The sequence below is a fragment of the Pezoporus flaviventris genome, unplaced genomic scaffold (genome assembly GCF_033815535.1).
Source record: "Pezoporus flaviventris isolate CSIRO_AGI_PZ_B2104156 unplaced genomic scaffold, CSIRO_AGI_Pfla_v1 ptg000040l, whole genome shotgun sequence".
NCBI classification, from domain to species: domain Eukaryota; kingdom Metazoa; phylum Chordata; class Aves; order Psittaciformes; family Psittacidae; genus Pezoporus; species Pezoporus flaviventris.
This window is the reverse complement of record NW_026892588.1, coordinates 9,970,580-9,995,617: the sequence shown is the minus strand read 5'-3', so window position 1 is coordinate 9,995,617 and position 25,038 is coordinate 9,970,580. Positions and strand designations below refer to the sequence as shown.

At 45.1% G+C, this 25,038-nt stretch overlaps 1 long non-coding RNA gene across 1 annotated transcript; it reads left to right on the top strand.

Annotated features, from left to right (window-relative positions):
• The first annotated feature begins 14,880 nt into the window (after nt 1-14,880).
• LOC133275423 (uncharacterized) lies at nt 14,881-19,269 on the top strand. The gene is made up of 3 exons (XR_009745516.1): nt 14,881-15,472; nt 16,934-17,037; nt 18,259-19,269. It is a non-coding gene; the product is annotated as an uncharacterized LOC133275423 (long non-coding RNA).
• Nucleotides 19,270-25,038: the final 5,769 nt, after the last annotated feature.

Below are 25,038 nucleotides of genomic sequence, written 5' to 3'. Positions count from 1 at the left end.
CAAGTTGCTAAACAAAGCAAGAGAAAATCAGGCACAAGCTGTGCAATTTGCAGATGATCTGTGTACCTGCTAGCTCGTAACAGATGTTTTCCTTTGCGTGACCATTTGTGAGTTTCTTTCTTGTCACAGTTTGTAGTAGCTGTAGTGCTCAGGAGTGAGTGATATCTTACACCTGCACAGAGCAGCATTTCTGCCTATAAACTTGCTTTGCAATTCCAGAAATCTCCCATTGCAAAGAATTTTATATCCAGTGAAAACAGTGGCAAAATAAGACTGCATAATCTTTTTTACATGGGCTTTGGGATAAAAAAGAAAAGAGAGGAACTGCAGAAACTGGATGGGTTCCATGTAATTTCATCTCATCTTCGAGGGGTGGCCAGAAGCAGGTATTGCAAAGGGAGGTTCAACAGAAGGCAAACCTGCCCTGTGTTAGACCTCCTCCATCACCACCAATAGCTGGAGAGTGCCTGCAATATTAATATCACTTTCAGCAGCAATGTTGGTATTTAGCTGTTGTAGCTCCGGCTATTCTTGTTATCCATGTACCTGCCTGCTTCCTCTCTGAAATGTCACAAATTCTTGGCTACGATAACTTCCCATGGAAGTTAGCTCCATAGTTTAATTATGTATTGTGGAAACCACGTGTTTCCTTCTGCAGGCCTCTGCCAGTGTGGTGTCAGCAGCACAGAAATGCTGGGTCAGTCATTGTAGGGTTGCTTCTGAATGGCAAAACATCACCACAGCATAACTAGTGCAGGCTCTGATTGTGCTTGGCTTTTCAGACAGGCTCCTAAAGGATAAAAGGACTGCAATTCCTCACCTCCAGGGCAGGTTGGCAGGTGTATGGGAATGTGATACCTTCCTATGGGCTACCCATAAGGGGAAAGGGGAGTCTGTCTCAGAAAGGCTGTCAGTTTTTCCTGGTTCCTTGCAAGCTCTGCCAGTGAACTGCCAGACTGGGATTTTGGATAACTGTGCAGCAAAAATTGAAATGAGCCAAGGAAAGTCTCACACTGAAGAGATGAGTTTTGCAGAGAGCTTTTTCCCAGGGATGTGGCACTCTCCAGGATAACTAAAGCCTTTTGATAGCTTAGGCTTGAGTCTTCAGGGATAGGTGCACTTCTGTGATGGGAGAAGGATGATCTGTTTGGGAAGCCAGTGCTTGTTCTGTTGCTGCACTGTGCAGTGACACTTCCAGAAATGCCTTTCTTGTCTGCTCTGGAGGCAGATAATGCTAAACCATGCAGATGACTTTTGGAAATTTGCTCCTATGTGCATTTTGCACTAAATTCCCATGTGGGCTTACCTGCAGAGATCTGTGGGAGCCTGGATTCCCCATGGGTGCTGCCAGAGCATGCTGCAGTCTGTCAGGAACGGCTGCTTACCATCTGTTGCAGAGCTGGGCAGTAGAGAGCAGGGGACTGTGACAGGTTTTAGCAATGTACCTTCAGGCACAGCATCCTCCAGTACAGCTCGGTCCATACAACAGGATCAGGCCTCTCACAGTAGCTAAGCTGAGACCAGAACATGCATTTCTTTTCTACATACAACAGACAAGAAAACTCTGTTGCATGCTGAAGGTTTGTTGTGCTGCCTACCATCCCCTGCCTCACAGTGTGACCTTGGCTTCATGGGGAATCTTGGAAACTGGGCAAAATGGGAATGGGCAGTCAGGTGTATTCTTGCACCCCCCAACTCAATGCCTCTTCTTCACATCACAGCGTGAAGCAGTCTACTGTGACAAGAAGTTCAAGGAGATTTAAGATGGCAGTTATGGGCATCTTGTTTCACGCATCCATACTTTGGAGGTAATGCACTATCAAGGCAGGGCAAAAAAGAGGAGGGAATGGGAAAGCAATGGGTATCCCATGTCACAGATGAAAGGCAAACAGACATTTTTCTATGTGTAGCTTAAAAAACCTGGAACAAAATAGAAACCTAGAAATTCCTGAGACATAGCTCTAAACAAGGGCATGGTCAGCTCAAATGTCCTGGCCGTCTTATTTGAAGGAGCCCAAAGTAGCAAGTGATATGGAAATCTAGGACAAGGTCAGGGAGAAGGGGGAGTCTTTGCCCTGGGTTGCAGGCTCTGACAGTGTGATCCCCTCTTGCTCTGTGTTCAGGCAGAAATCTTTCTTTCACTCCCTTTCCTGTTGTCAGATTCATGCCCAGATAACTGCCAAATCCATCTCTTCGGAGATCAATTACAGTGTCTGGCTGTGAAACCTGGAAATCCAATTAACTCCCAAATATTTCTTTCCCTTTTTCTTTTTTTTTTCTTTTTTTTGTTTGTTTGTTGTTTGTTTTTTGTTGTTTGCTTTTTTGTTTGTTGTTTTTTGTTTGTTTTGGGTTTTTTTTTAAATTTAAAAAAGGGAGGGGAGAGAGTGAGACAAAGAGGCAGAAACGCACTGCAGCGGGGGTATAAATCACCTCGAGAACATTTCAAACATTAACATAAACAAGGATGAATTTCAACTTCATTTGTCTCTTTTTGAGATTCTGTCACTGATTTATTCTACTGCTTTCTCTGAACCTCTTTTTTTGTCTTTGCTTGCATTTGGGGTCAGATGCTGTCTGTGGAGCAGAGTCCCAGGACTGGATGCTGGATGCCTTCTGCAGCGATGCCAGGATGAGTTGCCTTCATAGGGCACCCTCCCTTTCACAGGGGTCCACTTACCTGAGGTTTTAAGGGGTTAAACGGTCTCCATCCTGTAGGGCATTTGAGGGCTGATAAAAGTGGATGTTCAGCTCTGCCTGGGTCTGAATGAGCTGGTAGGTTGGGGAGGAGCATGACCCACTGAACTTCCTAGGAGGAAATAACTCTGCTTCTCAATCAGACTTCTGACTTCTTGCAGCCACCCATAGCTGGCTGTTCAAATTGAGCCTCTCTGTCTTAACTTCATGTCCTTGATCTTTTAGGGGACTTACTCCATTTGACCAACTCTACCATGTCCTCAGGACTCTGAACACCTTAAAGGAGACTTTTCTATGTGAGGCAGTCACATGTTATCCATGTGAAAACACACTGTGCCTGTTGAAGTTCCTGAAGGTAAGCAGGGCCCAGGTATGTCTCAGGCTGATGAGATACGTCTCTCACAGAGATCCTAAGAGAAGGACTGGGAAATGTTGAAAGAAATTTAAGGGAAAGAAATAAATACTGATGTATTTATGATGTTTCTGGCTTTGGGAGTTGGCCAACCAAGGGTCTAGCAAGTTGTCAGTGATACAGCTGCCTATCAAAGTAAGGAAGTATGAATGGTAGTAGAATCAGAAGAAGCATCTTTGCCTGAATAACAAGTTTTTCTGTATCTCAAATGCCCACTATTTGGCTGAAGACATTTTTGAATATGAATGCAGACACCTAACTGTGGTGTTTGGTACTAGTGACAGGTACTGAGCACCTGTACAGTAGCTGCAGATATGATGTGTCCATCTGGAGTGGCAGCAAGCTGGGATGGTGGATATGCTGGGACATCCCAAACGGGATGGTGTCAGACCTGGTCTCTGGGGCTGGAGAACCTCTGTCTTGCTCAGGCACCAGGGATTTGAACCTGAAGGATCTGCGCTGCTGTCTGTAGTCCCTGTCCGCCTCCTTCAAGAAGCTTTAGTTTTCATTCCAGATAAGGATGACTAATCCTTGGGGGTTGTTGTGAAGAGGAATTTCACCCTTCCTTCAGTTCTATCAGAAACTCTTCAAGAGGCAGTTAACAAATAACCTTCCCTTGGGATAAATTAGCTCCCAATCCCAGTTCAATAGCTGCTCATTTTAAGATGTCCTTGTTACCTTGTGTGAGTGGCTGATCTTCCTTTGAATCCTGCTGCGTTTTCAGACCCCGTGATTGCTGCAAGCAATCATGAGTTCCACATTAACAGCTCATGCACTGATTGCACTGAGCAGTCCCAACACAACCTTTTGTGAAAAGTTTTGGAAAGTTGAGCTTCCTGCTATGCTATCAGAATGTTACACAGGTCTCACTCCATCGCATATTCTGGTGGCTGAATCTTCAAATGGTTTGCAAGGGCTGGTGTGCAGAGATCTGTGCCTCAGAGTCCAGCTTTAGAAAGAAAATCTTGTAGACATTGTCAAAGAAACCTGGTGATGGTGCAGAGTTTTCCAACAGCCTCCAGGCAGCCTGGAGCAAAGGCTCTGAGATATGCAAATAGTAATCCAAATGGATTTTTATTTTTTTTTAACTCCAGTCTAACATTGTTGCAGAGTGGGAAAATGACATCAGCTCCAAAGTAAACAGCATCAGAAAGAAAACCTCCTGCCGTGTCATACTGCACAGACCTTCCAGTGGGACAGTCTTTCCCAGCTCTGTCGAGGCCCATCTCTCGTGTACCAAAAGCATTGCCACTGTTTGCAAAGATTAAGACATCCTTATTAACAAGCCTCTCCAAGAATAACAGACTGAAACATGCAGGCTTCCACAAGTGCTCTATTATAGATCTTTGGCTTTCAGGACTGTTGCGAGGTTTTTACTCCCTCTCACCCCAATGGCAGCTGTGTTGTCAGGTATTGCACATTGATTAAAAATCTCTCTAATCAAATACTGATAGGGGAAGTTCCAAATATTTGAAGAATGACTCCTAAAAGCTGCTACTCAGCTGTGAGTGAATTCATCCAGAGACTGGTCTGTCAGACTGGTGCACAATACAAAATTTCTGCTCACCTTCATGTCCAAAGCTGCCAATGAACTGCAGTGGTGGGTATCAAGATAAGTCTGTGTCCAACAGGGCAGAGTAAGCTACAGTCAGTTCTTTTGTGGAAGATACTGCTCCAAGAAGCCATTGGTTTAGACAAAACCCATTACTTAATTTGTCAATCCCTAGTTACGCTTCAAATTCCTATATCCTAAATCTATGGAGTGGATTGGATAGTTTAATTGGAAATGTGAAAAGTAGGCTGGAAATCATTGCTGTGCAAATTGCATAGAGGTTTGGGGTTTTTTCTGTTCCATGGGTGAACCGGACTTCAAAAGAATAAATAAAATCTGTTCCGGTAGCTCCCAGTGAGGAGTATATTTCTTTGGAGAAAGGAAAAAAAAACAATCACTTCTAATATTTTATTCAACCCAGGGTGAAGCATTTTGATTTGGAGGAATACAGCTAATTTTCTTATGCCTCAAAATAGGTCAACTTTGAAATAGAAAATGTCACATTGAAACAGAAAATTGAATAGAAATGTTTAGCAAATTTAAGATTACATAGACATATATTTGGAAGTCTAACAAGCTTATGAATGGAAAGAAAGCATCCAGGCTATTTATAAATCAATTAGGCTTAGATTTAAGACTAGTTTTCACACTCTGTAAACTGCATTTCTTTTTCATGTAGAACAATCTCCTTCCTCCATCAAAGCCTCTTCTCTTAGCCATAGCTAAAAATATATAGCTATAATATAGCTGGAATGACTATAGCTATACTGTGTCAGCCAACTGCTGTATTTTAGTTTCCCAAGGCTCTCCAGGCATCTAGACATGTTCACTTGGGAGTGTTGGCATTTGTGACCGAGGTATGGAAAACCAGGGTGAGTGCTGCTGGAGCTGGTATCAAGAAAATTTATTCCTGCAGGACTTCTCAAGGTTTGGCCTCTTTCCCCCATTTCCCTGAAAATGTCTTATACCACATTTTCCTTTCATTTTATATATATATATATATGTGTATATATATATATATATAAATATACAAAAAAAAAAAGTCTTAAAAAGTGTTCTCTCCTTTCTGTTGTTTTTGTTTGATAGCTTTCATTGCTCCTTCACCATGTCTCTTTGCAGCATCAATTGCGTATGTGTAAGTAGTAAGTTAGTTTCTATTGTCACTCTGGGGGGTTGGTTTCTAAACTGTTTATTGAGTAATAAAAAGAGAAGATTACAAGACATTACCCAGGGATAATGTGTTAATAATTTTATGACTGGACAAACAGTTGGAAAAGCCCACAAATGGTGGTAAGCAGGAAACCTGGTATCTATTGCCAAGAGAACCACCCCTGAGGACATAAAACCTCACTGTTAATAATCAAAGTTGATGCAACAACTATGAGCTATTAAATATTACTTTGGGGATGGGTGCTAAGATGATCATTACTACTTTCAGAGTAAAAGTGGCAGATAAGCTTTTTGGAAGATGTTTAGAAATTAATCCTACATGGAGTGAATTCAGTGGACCACTGTATCTGCTCTTGCTCAGTTCCATAGGGCCCACAGCTGCTGGGCTGGATGCTGGGGATTTCCGGAAAAACAAAGACTAAAGGGTGTTAATGCTTTCAAGCAAACATGAATCATCCCAGAGATAATAAAGGGTTTGAGTTTCTTTGGGTGCTGTCTAATTGCATGGCACTTGAGTCCACTGAGCAGTGCCTCAGCTTTAATGCTGTGGAGCACAGAGCCAGAATCTGCTGCTGCAGGATGACTGTTGGTTGCACCTAAGATGTGTGATAATATGCCCCATCCCTCTCACCCCAGACCCTGTAGTTTTAATTATTTCTACTTTAAAGCCCATATCTGTAGCTGGTTTAGTTTCCATCTAGCAAGCATCCTTTGAGACTCCTGATGACCCCTCTGAAATGCTGTGAATGTACAACAGGAGCTATTAGCTAATAGGCTAATTGTAAAGTGTGCCTCTGACCATCGTACATGGTCAACTGCTGTCATTTAATGCTTCCTTTCAATTGCCAAAGACTTAGGAGTAAATAGCACTGCTCAGCTTGCCTATCCTAAACCAGTCTGAGAAGATGTACCCCATTCACCATTTCCAGGAGGATTTCCTAATCCTTCTTGGGGGCAGAACTTCGTATCTACAGTATTTTCTTTCCCATCTCTCATGAGGTGGGATGGGCTGTACTTCTTCCAAACCAGCAGCAGATCCAGCTCTTGAAGTGGGCAGGAAGCCATGCAACTGGGAGTAGCTGTTTGCAGCTGCCAAGACCTCCCATTTGTATGTTTGTGATAGAATCTCATAAACCAGTCTCCATCCTGCTTTACTGCTGATTTAATGATCGGAGGAAAAACTTGACTGTTTATTAAAACATTAGACAGTAAAGTTTAACAATAGACAGTAAAGGGTTTTGGTTTTCCATCCTTCTGATTGTTAAAGCAACAACAGGTTGGACTAAAGAGGGACCTGCTCCCAGTCTCTGAATCCAGAATCACAGTAAGGGTTTGTATTATGACTGGGTAGTGCACTGTCCATCAGGCAGGATGAAGTTGGCATTACCGCTTCCGTGCACAGCAAATCCAACATCTGAAAAGGTCAGGGCCTCATCTCAAGGTTGGCCTGATGATGGCAGAGGGGATGGAGCAGCACAGCTGTCTCTGAAGTCCTCTTTTGTTGCTAATCAGCAGCACTAAGACTGTGAAGCTTGCCAAAGGTATTTGCTCCATCACTTGTTCTCCTTCTTCCCTGCCAGAAGGCATCTCTGCTAAGAGGCCTTGGTGGGAGCCAAGTTCTCCAGTGGCGGGTCTGGAGGATGAATGATCTCTGCCAGCTCTTCTGTACTCGTAGCACCCTAAGCTGGTTCAGGCACAGAGCTCATGTGGTAATTGGGTGTAAAAATACATTTAGGCAACCTGGTGCAGGTTCATACCTAGCTCTGAACTGTGAAAGTGACTTCTTAAGGTTGGGTTGTTGGTTTTTTGCACTTTCTCTGGGCCATAGGGTTCTCTCCCAACGTCACCTCTTCAGCCTGGTTCCTGTGTTGAGCTGGTTGGCCTGGCTCCTCTTGCAATCAGAGGAGAAAGACAGGACTTCCTAGGATCACTCATCCTGTCTAAGGAGAGCTCAGTAGCCAGAGGGGTTGAACTCTCTGGACAGATCATAGTTTGACTCTACATGATTTTTTTTTGGACATCTGACATGTAGACAGGCTAACATCTGCAGGAGCAAATCTGGCTTCAGGCCCTAAAGTACAGTAAATGTGTGCTTCAGCATCCACATCCTTGGGGCTCCCTTGGACAACCCTGGCTGCAAGCACAGCAGTCCTAGTGAGGGTTGATGGGCTTCCTGCAAGCCCAGTGCAAGTTGTCTTCTAGCTCAAGTCTCAGTCCTGATAGAGGTTCCCATTCACTGGGTGCCTGGTGGATCACACAGGAGGGCCAGTGGTACAGATGCAGAAGAAACTTCTACCCTTCTCTTGAACTGCAATGTGGTATGAAATCCAAGTGCTGCTGGAGATGAGCCTGGTGGCTGAGGAGCTGGTTCTTTTGGGAGCTTTATCCAATGGATCCCCAAATGTGAGAGCAGGGTAAGATGTAACTTTGCTAGCTTGAAGGGGGAAGAGGGACAGAAAGCAAGTGTGCACGTGCACCAAGATGAAAAGGAGAGTGCTGATTGCTTGTGGGCCTGGCATAAGGCAGTATTTGCATAAGCTCAGAAAATTTTGGGCACTGGGCTGCTTTTCTGAGTCCTCCAAAAAGACTTTGGAAAATACAGTTGCCATTGCGTAGGAGTGAAGGTGCTGTTGTGAACCAACAGACTTCTCCAGTGGTGTCTGAGAAATAGCAATCCCTTTGCACACAGATATCATGTGAAGTCCTCCAGGGATTTGTGGCAGGGCCTTTGCTGTCTATCTACAAGGGACCTGGGAAGAGGAGCAGACAGAAGAACAAAATTTGCAAGGACATAGCATTATTCAGGGCAGTGCCAGCAAAAGCTGACTGCAAAGAAGTCCAGAAGGGCCGCAGTGTACTGATGGCTATGTGACGACACATCACAGAGGAGATTTGTGGTTGCCAACTGCACATGGAGAAAAATCAACGGTGGCCAACCTGTACAGTGGCACGATCTAAACGAGCTATTTATCTCTCTGGAAGGAGATTATAGAGGCATTGCAGGCCGTTTCTGGTAATGTTAGCAGTGATCACAAAGGCAAGAGCAATGTGAGGAAGAAATGGACAATAAAACAGAGCCTATTATTACGTGACTGTGCATCCTGTGGTACTCGGGTGCTGTGTGCATTTCTGGTGTCTGTGTTTCATGGGGTCAGGCACAACAGAACATGTGAAAGGAAACTAGAGCTACTTATTGTAGCAGCAGGACTTTCAGTGACCAGGAGACCTTAAACTGAAGAGGATTGAAGGAGCAAAGGAGGAAGAAAGTCACGAGTGGCTTGGAGAAGATGAACATAGAGCTGGGAAGATCTCTTCTCTGGCCAGAGCTAATGCTGTACAGAGGAATAACTGTGGGTTTCTGTATTCGGCAGTTAGGACAACTGAACTGTGCCAGCACCCAAAAAGTGTAGATCAGTGAGGGCAGATCAGTAAGAAGCAGCACACCTAATTGGACCCCTGCTGCCATTTGCCTGTAGACAGCAAGTTCCACCTTGCCCCCATTCCTTATCCTGGCCATTCCCATCAGCTCCTCTTGCTCTGTGGAGGGTTGCAAGCCAGGTAGCAGGAAGGTGCCATTTGTGCATTGTGCTGTCATCTGGGCTGCACTGGGTGACAAACTGCAGCCCTAAAAGACTTAAATGGACTCACCCTAACTGCTCAGTACTGGAAAAACTCTGTGCATCTGAGGATTAAATCCTGGCCCCAGTGCAAACAACCAAGCATTTTCTGGTTGAATCCAGTGGGCCAGAATTTAATTCCACATTTTAAAGGCTCTTTAAATCAGCTGTGATATATAACCAGACTTCTCAGCCTCTAAATACCTCAACAAGATTGGCAGTGCTTTGGAAGGGCCATGGGCAGGATTAATGGCAAATCCGTAGGTTGGGAGAGAAACTGGGGAGCCCAGCCAGGGCAGAGCGAAGCTGCAGCACTGGGATTGCTTCTGGCTGTGGCTGTGGTGTGCAGAAAAAGCTGGGAGCAGGTGAAGCCCTTTGCTTTTTAAACGCCAAAATGCTGTTGATAGATTTCTGTTTGTGAATAGGCCGTTTGGACTGTGTTTGTGCATGTATATTTATATATATACACACACATCCTTACCTCCCCACAAGTACATGCACCAAAATACGTACATTTCCTCAGCCTGCATCTTTCTGTACATTGCAAAAATACAGACAAAAGAACAAAATAAAGTCCCTTGCCATTGCTAAGTCACCAGAAACTAGTATTACAGCTACTGGGCTTTTTTTTTTTTTTCCCTGAACTATCTCCACTTCAAGATCCTAATTTAATGAATCTTTCTGTAGCTCTTTACGTTCTATTATTTATAAGAAACAATATTCAGTCCTCCCTTGACAGTATTTGCAGGGCTGCAGAAAGCAGTGCGGCAGAAAGGTGGTAGAACAATTTTGGTTATGTTTCCATAGCTACCTAGCTGCTAAATGTGGTTTATTCCATTTTAAAGTCAACCAACACACACGCATGCACACATACGTACCCTCTCACACACAGGCACTCACAAATTACCAGATGAAGTATATTCAGACTAATCCCTGGTCTGCCTATTACAGCCTAATGTTCCTGCGATTTGTATATTTAAAGGGCTGCTTGCTGCATAAATAAATGGGAGGGCAGTGTTCTTGCTGGATATAGCAGGATGATAAACATATTGTTTCTTTCTTGCTCTCCTCTCCAACGTGTGTGTTTCAGTCGGTCGCTGTAATATTATTATGGATATTTTTACCCAGCCGTTGTGTGTGGAGGAAGTCGGAGGTAGGATGGTGTCCTCTCGTGGTAAATGGCATTTCTGCAGCCTCAGAGCAGAACGGTGTTAATAGCACCCACGGAGAGAAACTGGGGGGAAAAACGGGGTGTCCTGGAACTTAATGGGTATTTTAGAGACAAACCTCTTTGACTGGAGCTTCCTACTTCTGCAACCACATGCAAAGGCATCTCAGCAGCCCCCATTCCCCTGATACATCCCTAGGACCTTTGAAGGTCCCTTCCAACCCAAAGTATACTATGCTTCTATGCTTGTGTTGCACAGCTCTCAGTGTCAGGCTGGAAGCCACTGGTTGCACTCAGTTTTCCAAGCCCATCACTGATTTGAGTTGAAGGAAGAAGAAAATGAGGCAGGAGGAACATGATGATTGGTTCCAACTTTCTAGAACAGAGGAAGTTTGTTGTTAGGAAAGTGTGCATGACAAAACAGTGTTTTGTCGGATCCCAGAGGTTGTAATGGTGGGCAACAACGCTGCTTTCCACAAGGTAGAGGGGAGGGAAGGGGTGAGGATGTAACGAGTAAGTTTAAGGTGGCCTTCAGAAATGCCTAACCTGTCCCCTGGTACCCCACAGGGGCAGCATCCTGCTGCTCAAGGGGATGCTACAAAGAGCTGGGAGGGGAGGAGGCATCTCTTTGTCCCCCTGTACACCTCACACTTGCTGCTCTGCCTCTGCACAACAGTGATTTTACTGTCCACGAAGGGATGTGAGGATGACAGGTAGCCTGATGGTTCCCACTGCCTCCTTGTTAGTGCTGTGCATTTGCAATATGTGCTCTGATGGCTCAGCCTTGACAGTGCCCTGGGGCAGGTAGCGTCCATCCCTGCTGGAGCTGAGCTGGCTTTACAAATTCTTCCTAGCCTTGCTAAAGAAAGAGACCTGTAGTTTGGGCATCTGATTGCTCTGGAGAGACTTTGAGGGATCACTCCCTCCCAATTACACATTTTGTAGTGCTTTGCTGGTAAGCCTGCTCTCCATCTCCGTGAAATGGGACAAGTAAAAGCCAAAAGCAAGACAAGAAATAGCTACCGACAGGAACAATAGCTAGAGAGTCCATAAGAAAATAAGAGAAGGGTAAAGACATGCCTAGCAGGAATTTCCTGCCTTAAGGTTGAACTTGATGATCTTAAAGGTCCTTTCCAACCCAGCTGATCCTGTGATTCTATGAGGAGGGTAATACATATATAAGGAGGGTATAAGGGTTGTGTGTGTATATGAGTAGGGTAGCATTTAGCTCTTGTCCATCCATACTGGTCCGAGCATCCAGCCCCCACTCCCTTACACACCTCTGCAACGTTATCCTTTGGTCATGCCATGACTCCCGAGAATTGCGCGTGGCCTTGTTGGTGACATGTATCCATAATACACAGTAGTGGGAATAGTGGGTGTTGGAGCAGCGACAGCTTTTACTGTGAGATGGCATGGTTAGTGGGATTTAGCCCTCTGCTGTGTCCTGGCAGCCCACACAAGCCCCTCTCTGTGGTAAATATGTGCCAGAGCTGTCTTGCTCCTTTGAGCATGGTTAGTGATTGCTTGTACACATCACGCTGCAAGAAATCTCTATGGTATTATCAGTTTACCAGTATTTTCTGTGCCCTGTTACTTTTTTTTCTCTCCCTGTTTCTGTGGAGTAGGAAGTGTGGTCATGGTGATGTTATCTTCCCCTCCAAAGCAGCAATACTGTTCAAGTTTCTTCTAAATCTCAACAAAAAAAGTCTCTTAAGTGGCTTTTTGCAGTGGCAGGGGTAGGAAAGTCTTACCTGAAGTGGAGAATTTTTGTCACCATTTTCTTCTTATTCTTCTGCTTTCTTCTTTTTCTGCTTTCCTAGGAGAGTGAAGACCTGCTTTATTAGCGCTTGTAACCAGGTACAGAGCAAATAAACCACCATTCTAAACCAAACTAAAACCCTCTGACCATCCTTCATCTGCTCATACTTCTTGTTTTGCAGATTCCTTCTGCTCCACAGGGTTTCCTGGAGTCTGCCAGTCACAAATTCATCCTTCTGTGTTGCCTCTACTGCATAAGGAGGAGTAACAGAGAGCCAGTGGTTACCTTCGGGTGAGTCGCTGGGATTCAGCTCAGCCCCATGCAGCTGTGCCAGCACAGGAACACTGTGGCTGTTTTTGCATGGAGAACGCATCTGGGAGAACCTGGTTCAAAGCTTGACAGATTTTATTGTCCCAGCTCTATTCCTTCCCGGGCACAGACCTACTTGTGTACCAGACCCCAGCTGCTTTGTGCGCCAGCAGTTTGGGTGTCCAGGCTTTTCGTGGCTTTGTGGGAAAGATGTTCCCACCTTTCTTTATGAGTTCTTTCCATAGTGCTAAGCAGTTAATGATGCTCAGTGCAGGGCCAGCCTGTTCTGCCATGCAAAACTGGATCCCTTTTTCTTCCCAAGCTGCTGCAGTCACATCCTTTCATGGACTTGATTTTCACCTTTGATTGCCATATTTTTCACACCTTTCTATGCAGGAGACCACAGAAACAACCCCAGGGCTGGTTTGGGCCAGGCTGATGACTGCGGGCATTAGCTGCTCACATGGTCATCACCCCAGGCCTTGGTTGTGGACCCTGATGTGCAAGCAACATATGCATGAAAATGAAAAACTGAAACGTTATTAATAAGGACAGCCACAGCAGCCCCTAATTATGTTATTTTCCTCCACAATGTGAGATGTAATATTGGGCCAAGCAACATCATCTTTAATGCAGGTGTCCGCTTTGTGACCAAGATGTCAACACGTGTATTGTTGACTTGTCTTGGCATTTAGGGACATTTGTCTTTGTTGCTTTCTGTCGGACCTGGATGGGCTGGTGATAAATCAATTCCCTATGGCAATAGTACTCTTCAGTGCCACCATTAAGTGTGATTATAAGCAATAGCAATAATCATCATGTCACTGTTTCCAAGGCAAGTTTTGCTGTCTTTGTATTGGCACTCTTTCATCTCCAGCTCCCCAACAGCCAGATGCTGGAGGTCAGTGTGTTTCGCTGGCTCTGTAGTGACAGGTCATAATCTTGACGCTGCATAATTGTCAAAGGATTGCGTTGCAGGCCCCTCTCTGGCAAGAAACAGGTAGCACAGAAAGATTTATTCCTGTGTTTTCTGCCCCTTTTGCCACCAGCACAAGGCAGGAAACTAGGGGAACCTGGCAGAACACAGCTTTGGCTTTTCTGCTGTGGGAAAGGAATCCCCCTTCCATTGCCCTGGAAAATGGCAGAGTTGATAGGGAAAGCTGCTTCCATGCAGCAAAGACATGGCTGGCTGAAACACTCATCCAGCCCTCTCCTCTGGATTAAGGAGGGCTTTTTTTTTTTAATCAGTTCAATGTTTTACAGCTCAAATTCAAATAGGAGCTTAAGAGCTTAATGAAACATAAGGATGTGTTGGCATGAATGGGCCATTTTTCCTCTCGGTGCCTGATGAGCTTGTGCACAGCTCTGCTTGGTGTCAGCCTGGGAAGGAAAATACCTGTGCCTTGCCATCACAACCTAATCAGGTATGTACAGGCTTTTCATTGGCTTGCTGGGAAGGTGAGACAGTCAGACCTTCAGCTAGTCAAACAGGGTTAATCCTCACAGGGTCATGCCATCTTAAACTCACTGACCCAGTCTGCCTGGCAGCCCTTTGTATGGTTTCTCCCTCTTCTCCAGTGCTAATGACTGTGGCTTTATGGGTATTGGATGCAAGGGGTCCTCGGGGCTTTTGGAGGCTATTGTAGGGTGCATTAAGAGCCGTCTCAGGTGCTGTCATTCCCAACCTGGTTCCAGATAGACAGTGCTGCCTGAATTTAATTGCAGGTAGGTGCCCAGCGCATTGGGAAGCTTGTTGCTATTCAGCATCAGTGGTCAGCCACTGTCTGCTTCCTCATTTGGAAGCCTCTGAATCCCAGTGAAGCCTCACCACCTCCTGCCACTGGCTTGGTCTCTCTTGTTCAGTCTCCTCCACTCTTGGATGCCTCTTGTCCTCCTTTGCTAGCTTCAGCAGCTGCCCCTCTCTTTCTCTCTCTCTGCATGCCCAGCTCATATCACAGAGCAACTTTCCAAAGCAAGAACTTCACCTGCCACCTTGTAGTTACAGTGAGAAACAGCGATTGTCCGAGAAGCCAAAGAAACCCCAAGACACAGATCACATATCAGCAAAGGTGGCTTTCTCTGCCCACTGTGATGTGTCCTATGGAAGCGCAACTGGCTATTGTGTTATAAGGGCAGAGAACAGGGAGTATATAAAACCTGGATTTAAAAAAAAAAGCAGAAGAAAGGGTGCTCCATTTGGGGAAGGAAGAATCCTCCCAGGCTTCTGGACCAGATCCCCCCAGCTGGTGTAAATAAAAAAGCGCTAGACTGGTTTACTCTAGCTGCAGCTGCTGTAAAATACTTTTCCCAAAGCATTTTCCTGCCGAGTTGGTTTTCTTTTTCTACCTTCCTCCAACTTAAAATGTCATTGCTCAAATCCAGACACGCAGCCCAATCGGCAACTAGCAGCCAGCAGGATGGCTAAGAAACATCAGACCCAGGCTGAGTTCAGAGATAGAAATGCTGTGCTTCCCATGAATAAGTCCAACCTGTTCTCTTTCTCAGCACTTCCAATACCCTTCCTCCAGAGCACGCCACAAGGATCCCTCAAAGGCACAGGGCTGTTGGACCTGACAGCTGGCAGATGTGCCAGATCAAGCTGGAAGGAGGAGCATCATCTTAAAGGACGCCTCTAGAGCTGGCATGTGCAGCTCTCTCAATGTCCCTGCTAAGCCCCAATGCCTTTGGTGTCATGGTGCAGCACTGACATGGGGATGGCCACACCAGCTGGAAGGCATGGACCTGGGCTGAAGGGGCCTCCTTAAGCATTTCTGCTGCTGCTGGCTAGGTGAACTTATGTTTAAAGGCGTCTTGCTCAAAGTCAGCCATCTGTGCTGTTTTCACTCTGAATGATAAACACTTAAGGGTCACCTGCTTTCTTTAATCTCCTCTGGCTTGTATTCATATGAGCTGTGCATCATATTAATTATGCTTCTTTTATTCTTGTCTGTGCCAACACAAGGGTATCATTACTGCTATTGCTTTCTCTTTTCATTATTGGTATGCTCTCAGTCACCAGTGCCTAATATTCTGTACCACGAGAGTACACTTTCCTGATCACCTTCCTTCATTAAGAAAACTTAATTTTAGTGCTGATGGGAAATGAATTGGATTAAAGAAAACAAACCACCCTAAAACAACCATGAGGCTTCTGGTTGGATTAAATATTAAAATTAATAATCCAGTGCTGCATTCAGCTCTGTATTTATGTTAATATTTAATTCAATAAAAGCCCATGTTTTAGAACATTTTCCCATTTGTTTAAAGCTACAGATGAAATTGCAATTTCTGAATAAAGTAGAACAATACGTAGCTAACTGTTTTATGGTAATGAGGGGGAATGGCAGCTCAAAAATCTTCTACCTGGCAGGGACGGGGGGGGTGTGTGTGTGTGTGGGGGGGTGTGTAGCAGCGGGAAAGGGAGCGGATAGCAAAGCTACAGAGGAATGCAAATCCTGCTTGCTGGTGGAAACCTTGACAGCTAGAAAAGAGGCTGCAGCTTGCAAGGCAGCAGTGCAAAGCCCGGGCACCGTGAGAGCTCTACATGCGACAACCACTTGGCTTCAAAATGTGTGTTGCCACTATTACATGGGGTTTTGTCTTTGTCGCATCAAAGCGCTTGATGATGTTTGCCCTTGGGAAGGATAACTGCTGGACTGCCAGTGAGGATTCAGGTCCTGGGCTGGGGGTGTATCCTGGCTGGCAAGGACGCATCTGGATGCCTTGCAGGTTCACCAGTACTCGTGTCTGGGATGCTTTCTCTAGCAAAGCCTGCTAGCAGAAAAATGGTCCAGTGGGGGTGTTGCCACACAAAGTCTGAAATTTGGATAAGACCTAGGATTGAATGAGGATGTGGAGTCTGGTGTGAGGCAGGTCCCAGACTGATTTTTCTGTTCATGGCTTTGAAATGCCCTGGCTCCTGCTGGAAGCACCAGGCAAGATGAGCTTTAGTTCATTTGCTTTTCCAGTACTGAATCAAGCATGTCTGAAGTAGACCTCGAGCATTACTGCAATCCTGGGGTTCAGGACATCAAGCATTCCAAGCATGGCAAGGTAAACCAAGTCCAGGAGGAGAATCCATTGCCTGGGAGGTTTCATGTTTCAGTGTAGAAAATCAGCTGGGAAGAACTTCTTAAGTCCTGCTCAGTTGTTCTTATTTTCCAAGGGCTGGAAAATGGATGTTCTTGTAGAAGCTGATGCTGGGGTTTTGGCTATCAGGAGATAGTACAAACTCCCTTTTCTTTCTCAGGATAGCTGTGATCTTGAAAACCAGAATAATTATATTGTCTGATGTTACGTGGAGCATGTAGCAGTGATCAGTAGAATTGAAGTGCTTTGGAAGTGAAGTTGCAAGTGAGTTTTCTAAAGTTTAGAAGCATACCCAAACTTCCTTGAACCTTTTGGGGCCTAATTAAATTTGAGGGAATTTATAAGAACCTGCATGGAAGATAATACTTTTTTCTATTAAGAAACTGCTTAATAAAACAGATTATGTGTAAAATAGAAATATGGGCTTTGTGAAGAAAGAGTGAAAAGACACTAATGAGCAGTGTCTGAGTGTTAATGAATCATATTAGCATGCCATTACCTGTGAAGATTATAAATAGACCAACTAGTTTTAGGTTTCCTTTTCTCCAAAGACCCTTAAGTGATTTCTGAAGGTGGCCTGTTGCAGTTAGTCCTGTTTTGTAGAACAGGAAGCTAAAGCAGAAGTGCATCACTCCCATTCACTCTCAAGCTTAGGTGAAGGTGACAATAAGGACATTGTGGTTGTATTTTTATATCGTATGCTTTGGTCTTTGGACATTCAAAAGTGCCAGGCACCATCCTGATCTCTAGGTGTGGAGCAGTTCTTCCACCTGCCTAGAGGTAGAATTGAGAAGCTCACAGATCCAGCAAGTACCTCCCTTCTTAGGTACTAAGTGTTTTGTTCCTCCCTAGACCTTGTGTGGACTGTGTCTACTCCAGCAACTATCCTACATGGGTGATGGTAATGGGTCCTCAGGGCACTTGGCAGGCACTCAGTTCCAGGGCTCTGCTGACATCAGAACTTGTCCCTTCTGCATGGCTGCTGATGCCTGCAAGCAGTCCCACCAGTCAGGCAGTCTTGGTTAGGGGATCAGGGCTCTGTTTTATGTGGTACCTGTGGTTTGTTGATCACTGTTTAAAGAGACAGTAAGGCATATCTCTCCTTCATCATCATGTCATCCTCAGCCTGTTCACTGGAAGCCAGGAGTGATTTAATTTTTCCTTTCTTGCTCTTTTCAGCTCTTCTGGGAGCTGGAATTGACATCCATGATTGAGAAGAATCCCAATTATAGCCAGATAGGACTAGGAAAGATGGGCTGTTAATGGTAATATCATTAAATATATGTTCATGGATGTCTTTGTCACCTCAGACGGTGCTGTGGAAAAGGAAATTACTGCATTTCACTGGGGCTTAGCCTACAGAGATTGACTTTGAGAAGGAAGGTAGAAAAGAGACAAAATGCCAGTGTGCTGGGGAAGAGGGAGCACGGCTCAAAGGCAATGCTGGGCCACACAGGAGCACTCCTTCCTTCTTTTTATTTACAGCAAACCTTCCTGTTGCAGTGAATGGACACATTCAATAATATTCTGGATAAAGAAGCTGGGAAGAGGCGCTACTAATAATTGTGAAGGATGTCATGAAAGAAGAGCTAATGTGTTTAAACATATGGGCTGGGATTCCTCTCACCTCACCCATCATGTAAATTAGGTAAGTGCTCATGTTAGGTCTCTCTGTAGTCTGTGCAGAAGTAAGTTTCTTCCAGAAGATGATTTGTCCTGTCCCAAAGGGAGCTGCACTGCTTGGTGTTGCAGACCTGGGAGAGTAAGGAGCCTTCCTTGCATTCTTCCATGGAAGAGCTGTAGTCTTACCAAAAGCCATGGGACTTCATCTGTGACATCCTCTAACAATGTAAGCAGATTCATGAGCCACTTATGGGTGGACTGAAAAATGTATCTATTGCATTACCAAAGTGGAGGGTAGGCTCTCCAGCATAAGGTTGGAGTAGAAAATAGTATTATTTCTGCCCATTTCCTGATCAGTTACTGTTGCTTTGCATCACTGCCTGGTTTGGGGATTTTTTCCCTTCTGTTTTGGAGGAGTGTGAGTGTATTTTACATCTTGAAGCACCTGGATTAACACCAGCTTGCAGAGACAGAGATGGGCTGGGATATGGAAGCAGGCATTGTTTTGGGCTGGACTCATGCTCTGCTCCCACTGCTTTGTTCATGCTCAGTTGGGCCAGGATGAAAGCATCACTTGATTGGAAGATGTTATCTTTTTCCAGGCTGGGGATCCCAGCGTGCCCTTGCATTGGAAAGTCTCTCACTTGGGTGTCTTGCTATTTTTTCCCCTGTATTTTTGAACAGATGAGGTGAGAAAAAGGCATCGATGACAATATTTTGTCTTTTACTGCTGGAAGCAAGGATGAGTTGCTTTGTTTTACCAGACGTGTCTCTGCAGGACCCTGGCAGGTTGTCCACAGACTGCAGTCCATGATGGCTGTCCCGGGGAGTGGGAAGGCTGTGACACTACGTGCTGGGGGAGAAGGCTTTTTTTTTTTTTTGCTTCTTATTTCATATATGCCTTTGGAAAGTCTCCCCTGTAATCACAGCCCTCATCCTGCTCCCAAGCATTGCCTTGAGGGCAGCATGCAAAGCTGAGATTCCTGCAAGGAGATGAAGGTTTACTGATCACAGGTACCTGGGGCTCCATAGCTCTCCCAGCTCATCTTGCCATGTTTATAAATGTGTTTGAACTCAGGCTTGCAAGCTGCTAGTCAGATCTCCTATGCCAGGTTACACAGGTATCTGCTTATGGGTGCTTCTGTGCCATCAGGAGAGTACCAGGCTGGGCAGTGGTCCTTGCGTTGCACCTGCCACCCTGTGAGCACAGCATCCACCCTTAGAGTCCTAAGAAAACGCTTAGAGTCTTAAAAAGCCCTTTTATTCAGAGCAAGCAGCATTTTCCTTCCTGCAAAGAGATGTAGCAGAATTGCAAATGTTCAAGCCCACTAGGATTTTGCTGCTCATTCAGAAGCACTGTGTAGGGGGGGGTTTCCACCTTAGGGGTTTAGGCTGCACATCAAGTCCGGTAATGAACTGTTACTCTGGAAAATAAGACTTCCATTAGGTTAGGATTCTGCCAGGGTATTTGCGTTCCTTTATAATGAACCATGATATTGTGCAAAGCCCTGGCGTGGAGCAGAGCGCTGCTTATCTCACTGCTATCATTTACCCACTTATCATGATCAGATAACCTTGCCTCAGCTACAACTGGAAGAAGGGAGGAGGACCATGGTAATGTTTCTGCCTCACCAAGGAGATTCTGGGGGGGTTTCAAGACAAGCACAGGTCAAACAGTGGTTTTAATTGCAGCCCTGTGTTCTTGTTACTGATCTCCTATGAAGAAATGCTGGTTTTCTTCTTTTTTTTTTAGGTGTTTATTATTCATCACTAACAGGTACTGAAATTGCAATGCGTGTGTCTTCTGGTGTGAAAACATTAATAACTGCTTTGGCTAAGCGTGGAAAGATCATTTGTTTTACAAATACACCGAAAATTCAGGCCGGCTGGGATTAAAGCACAGCATTTCTTTGTAGGTAAAGGTTTTAGGGCACGTTTTATCATGAGAAAGTATTAGTTTTACTTAGATCTGTGCCTCCAAAAGCAGATGTGGCCAGGCTTCTCACCCACCAGCCACAGCCTTAAGCCACAGGGCTGGTAAAGCAACACATTTAGATAAGCAAGGCACAAGCACGGGAATGGGGAACTGTTTTTTCCCTATCTAAGGGTCTTGATCAGAATCCATGCTTTCTTCCTGCATCTCCCCTTCATCTGTGCACACAAGGCTGGACAAGATCGGATCCTGCCATGCCACTGCTATCACCTTGCACTATTCTCATGTGGCTGTGGCACCTCCTCCCTCGTCCCTCCACCAGCTTTTGAATTCTCTCCGTGCACCTCACCTCCAGCAAGGACAAGGAACAGTAAATCCCAGCAGCCTCCTAAAAAAAAACCCATTTTAATTAAAAAAAACCATCATAACAGGAACTTTAAAGGACATGAAACAAAACAGGTGTGGAGCTCCTCTCTGCCTCCTGTCTCCTGCCTCCCCCCTCTCTGCAGTGCTCTTCAGAGCAATTTTCATTTAAAGCTTTTTTGATTTCATCAGCTCTGGAGTCCATCAGCGGCTTTCAGTGCGGGCCGCGTAGGCAGCATGGTAGCGATGTTGCTCAGCTTGGAGCAGCAAATAGCCCCTGGGGCTGAGCAAGGTCTTGTCTGGGCAGGGCTGGCCAGGGCTGGATGCACAAGGTAACAATGTGACTTCCCCAACCCCAGAGCAGGCTGACGCCACAGAGTGAACGTTGAGGTTGGAATTGGTCGCATCAGGGAGGAAGAGGAGGGTCTGAAGGTTCTTTGCTGTCAGGACTGGCTGAGTTTGGGGCTACAGCCCAGATCAGTGCAAGGACTAGGGCAATCATAGAGGGGTGTTCTGGTGTCCAGCTGGAGACATAACATGCTGCTGATCCCACAGGGCAGTAGAATCATAGAATCACAGAATAGTTAGGGTTGGAAAAGACCTTAAGATCATCAAGTTCCAACCCCCCTGCCATGGGCAGGGACACCTCACACTAAACCATATCACTCAAGCTACGTCCAACCTGGCCTTGAACACCACCAGGGATGGAGCATTCACAACCTCTCTGGGCAACCCATTCCAGTGCCTCACCACCCTAATAGGAAAGAATTTCCTCCTTATACCCAATCTAAACTTCCCCTAAGTTTGAACCCATTACCCCTTGTCCTGTCACTACAGTCCCTCCCCAGTAGCTCTCTTTTGGAGATGGCCAGCCATCAAATCTGAACCCAAGATTGTCCTAGCTTGTCTGGTCCATTGTAGGGAGTGACCTCTTTTACCCTATTTTACTTAACACATATTTCATGACACCAACACTCACAACACCAGAGCTGGGGGTGTCCAACCATCTTGCCTGTCCAGGATCAACACATCTGAAGACCACTCATCTAGGCTGGGCCAAATATGTCAGACAAAGGTGTTTCCAAACTCTATTGCTAACATTAAAACATGATTTGAGGTTAAACATCATGTGGCATTATCATTTAGAGGAGCCATAAAGCACCTTGAAGAGGGTAAGATGATGCTGTGGCCATTCTTTTATTTAATAACCTCTTCCCCACCCCACACATCCAGCAGCTAAGGCGAGCTGAACAAATGAAAGACTTCTCAGCTCACTGCTCAATCATCCACCAAAAAAAAAAAAAAAAAAGAAGAAGAAAAAATTAAGTGGTTTGGATCAATGCAAAGTAAAGACCCTTTGATTTTTTTTATTCCCTTACTAAAATAAACCCTTCTCCTCCCCACCTCGATTAATTTTAGATCAAATGAAATGATTTATTCAGTTTCAGATTGAAATGTCATTTCAGAACATTGACTAAAATAATATTCCTTTTTACAAAGTGGCAGAGCAAAAAAGTTCAACTTCTAAAACTCCTTTTCTCCCCACATGGATGTAGGAACAAATCTGTTTTCTGGTGAAGTTAACCTTTTTGGTGAGTGCTCTATGGCATTGTAAGCTCCTGGAGAAGGGGATGCAACCTTGTTGTAACTGTTAGCCAAAAGCATCTTCATTCTCCAAGAGCTTCCTCCTACTTCTCTGCTGACTGCTCTTTAATCAACTATTTAAAACCCATCTCGGAAACTTTCATCACTTTCCAAATCCCTAGGACTTTTAAACCAATAAATAGAACGGGAGAAGATGTCATACTGGTGGCCATTGACTGGTCTGAGCCTGACCCATATAGGTGGGCTGCAATGCTCCTGCATGGGGAGGTGGCTCTGGGACAGGAGGAAGAAGGAGGTGTTACTGAATGGGCAATCAATCTGTTTTCATGGAGTCTGAGGCCATGGAAACTACCATTTTCAGGCTGATCTGTAGGCAGGGCTCTACAGGGATTAGTAAAGATTTATTTTCCTTTTTCTAGAGTGAGATGAAAGGGGGGAACGCGAGGGAGTGACGAGTAAGAAGTCCTACAGAAAGGAACTCATTATTTTTTATCTTTTCCAATGACCTTGTTTATTTTATTCTTACTTGAAAGCAGTTTCTTTCCTTGTAAAAGCTTGAAGGTATCTGGAGACAGGGGCCAGAGAGAAAGGGGAAAAAGGGGATCTGGGTAAAGAGAAGGAACATGGAAAATAAACAGAATAAATACAGACCAAGCTGGGAAAATCTGAGTCTGCTCACTGATGCTTCTCCACGGAGAATCACCCGTTGGGGTTAGGCACTGTGATGAAGTACCAAGTTTGGAGGAGATGGGCTAATGCCCATAGGGAGGACAGAGGTTCTGGGGGGTGCAGTGTCTTTTGCTTCCATTGAGAGCTCAGGATTACACACACACACATGCATGTATGTGCACACGTGTCTGTGAGGCAGTATTGCTGAGCCTGGCCCAGGAGGCGGCTGCTCTTGGACGTGAGTGAGCCTCTTGCAGAGGGAAGCAGATGCCCATGATACTTTACAGGGTCTTTCTCAGCCTGGCTGTATTTATTATATGTAAAACCAGACCATGTGGGGAGCAGAGACATCTTTTGTGTGACTCTCCTGGTCCTCGCCTAATTGTATCTCTGCATCTTCTAATGGGCTTGCTTCAGAGTCGTTATGAAAGGGATTTTATTTGTTTGGTTTTATTTTTCTTTAACCTCCCTGTTCTCTATTTAGCCTCCCTAGTGGGAGAATGTAGACTCTTAAAGAAGGTAGCAGCATCACAGAAGATACCACCCTGGAGCTGCAAGTCATGGTGTGAGGGACTACCAGTAGATCATATGAGTGATCCAAACCCAAGGGCCAGTTCTGCCCCAAGTGATGCTGCCTTTGTGGGGTGAGAAGAGCCCCTCCAGGCCCCTGACAGATGCTCCATGACCCTGTTAACCCTCCATGGTCCCCATAACCTGCATAGCCCCTGGGGCAGGAAGCACATGTCCACGACCACCAGTGTGGCTTTGCTCTTGAATTGCAAAGACACAATGGCACATTCCTCCACACTGCCCTTGTAACTGCATTGACAGCTTCTTCTCTTGCACTAAATTGGTGGCATTTATTCTCTAAGTCCTTGTGTTAAAAAAAAAACAACCTAAAAAGCAGGCCTCTCAAAGGTATGAGGCCAGCTGTTAACCTGGACAAAAGCCCTCTCGCTAACTGGAGGGTGTCTAATTTTAGATAAAACCAACCCTTGCTTTCAACTGGCGGCTTGGGTTGATCTTCTCATGGTTACTCATAAATACTTATGAAAATGCTTCAAGTGCTCAATTTACATAGCTATATGGTCTCATAAATAATTCTGGGTACTAGTATTTAATTATGTGACCTACACTGTGGAGGGATTTTTGCCTCATTTGTGGAGACCAGAGTCTTTCTGAACAGAAACCACAGTATTAAGTGGACATTGAGTTGCTGCCAGAGTAGCCATAGAGAAGAAAGGGATGAGGACCCAGCTCAAATGCTTACCTGTAGCTTGTTATCAATACTAGCACTAATCAAGGATAATTTAACTTACGTACAAATTTCATGCCTACTATTGGGAGCTGCATTTTAACTGTCACGAGTCCTAGGGAAGACCACTTAGGAGCAGGGCATTATCTCCCAGTAATGGTCATGTACTTGGCCCTTGGTATGTGCTGAAGACTCTGCTCTGCAAACTGAAGGACTCTGTTACCTATAAATAATGTGTTTGCAAAGAGGATACAGAATACTAGCCCTTAACCAGTGCAGATGCCAGCCAGCCATGCATGGGAAAACTCCAGCTAAACTAAGGGATTTCAGCCTGGCTCTGATAAGCATTGCATTCAGTGGGAAGGCTCCTTATCTGGATTTCGCCCTTGGAATTCAAAAGGAACAAAAAAGAATCTGATTTTTTTTTTTTTTTTAATACTCTGCACTGAGTTGCATGTAAAACCCACCAAAAAGGAGTGACTGAAGGTTGTCTGATGGTGAGCAAAGGGAGAGAAGGAAAAAATGAAATGAAAAGGTCTTTGTCGTAAGTGTGCTCCAGCAAGAGACTTCCCAGCTTGATGGCTGGGGTCCTGTGTCCTGGGACAAAGCTGACTCCTACTGGGTTGCCTTCTGCTTATAGGGGTACATATAAATAATCCCAACCCCTGCCTCTAACTGCAGCAGCAGAGATTAGTTTTTAAATAAATTCTGTCTTCTGTCTTCCTCAGACAGAAGAAAACACTTTTTGATTTCAAGGGGAAAACACTGCCACAGTGTTCCCCTATAAAAGGCAGCCGGATGGACCCAGCCATCACCC